At 42.7% G+C, this 1280-nt stretch overlaps 1 pseudogene; it reads right to left on the reverse strand.

Moving 5' to 3' along the window:
- Positions 1-361: 361 nt before the first annotated feature.
- LOC107181531 overlaps positions 362-1280 on the reverse strand; it is a 3208-nt pseudogene continuing 2289 nt past the window's right edge.

A 1280-nucleotide genomic window follows, 5' to 3' on the forward strand; every position in this document is an offset into this window, starting at 1 on the left:
GAACCGCTTCCCTAGAGGATTGGGGAGATGTGGTTGAGCTTATTTCTGCGCACACACAGACTCAAATGTGTTGTGCTTGAACTTGGAGTGCCCAGAAGCAGATTTACACCAGGAAAAGCCTCTCACTTTTTTGTGTTTTAATAGTTTTATTTAAGACATCACATTTCCCACTTTATAATACAGTGCTTCTACAGTGTATTATTTCCTTTCCCTGTGCACATAGTCCACATTCAAGTATCAAGAATGCCCAGTTGTTTGTTATGCAGCTGCTCAACTTTTAAAACTGCCTTGGAATTTGCTACAAATTTTGATCCTTCGATATTATGTGTGGGACAATGCTAAATCTATGCTGGAGGCTGGCTTAATCAACCTCTTTGGTGATGGACCCAGAGGAGGCACCACCAGACAGATGGAGGGGCTCCACCACCAGGGAAGCCCAGGCATTCCTCCTGGCATGGTGCCTGCACTCTGGTGCAGCTCGGTAATGATGAGGTCGCAGACATTTCCCAACTCTTTTCTGCTCATGTTCAAAATTATCAAGCCAGCTGATATCATTGTACTCATCAAGAATCTTCTGTTTGTTCTCATCATTGATCTTGCCTTGAAGTTTTTCATCTTCATCAGTTGCTTTCAGGTTGAACGCATAGGATTCAAGTAAATTCTTGGAAGATACTTTGTCCTACTGCTTCTAATCTTCAGCTCTGTACTTATTAGATTCCTGGATCATGTGCTCAACCTCTTCCTTGCTCAGACAACTCTCTCTCTTTTTAAAAATTTAAGTTCTTTATTGTTGCAAGTATTACATGAGTCTCTTTTCCCCCCATTGACCTCTCCCTGCCCACTCCCAGACCTCCAGCACATGCCCTCACCCCCTACTGTCTGTGTCCATTGGTTATGTTTATATGCATGCATACAAGTTCTTTGGTTGATCTCTTACCTCCACTCCCACACTCCCCTTCCTTCTTTATATCCCAAAGAAGGCCCCTCACTGAGGTTTGATGGTCTGTTCAATGCTTTTATATCTGTGGATCTATTTTTGTTCATCAGGTTATGTTGTTCATTATATTCCACAAATGAGTGAGATCATGTGATATTTATCTTTCTCTGACTGGCTTATTTTGCTTAGCATAATGCTCTCCAGTTCCATCCATGCTGTTGCAAATGATGCGTTCCTTCCTTTTTACAGCAGCGTCGTATTCCACTGTGTAGATGTACCACAGGTTTCTAATCCACTCGTCTGCTGATGGGCACTTAGGCTGTTTCCCAGTCTTAGCTATGGT

The sequence above is a fragment of the Myotis davidii genome, unplaced genomic scaffold (assembly GCF_000327345.1).
Source record: "Myotis davidii unplaced genomic scaffold, ASM32734v1 scaffold46, whole genome shotgun sequence".
Lineage (NCBI taxonomy): Eukaryota > Metazoa > Chordata > Mammalia > Chiroptera > Vespertilionidae > Myotis > Myotis davidii.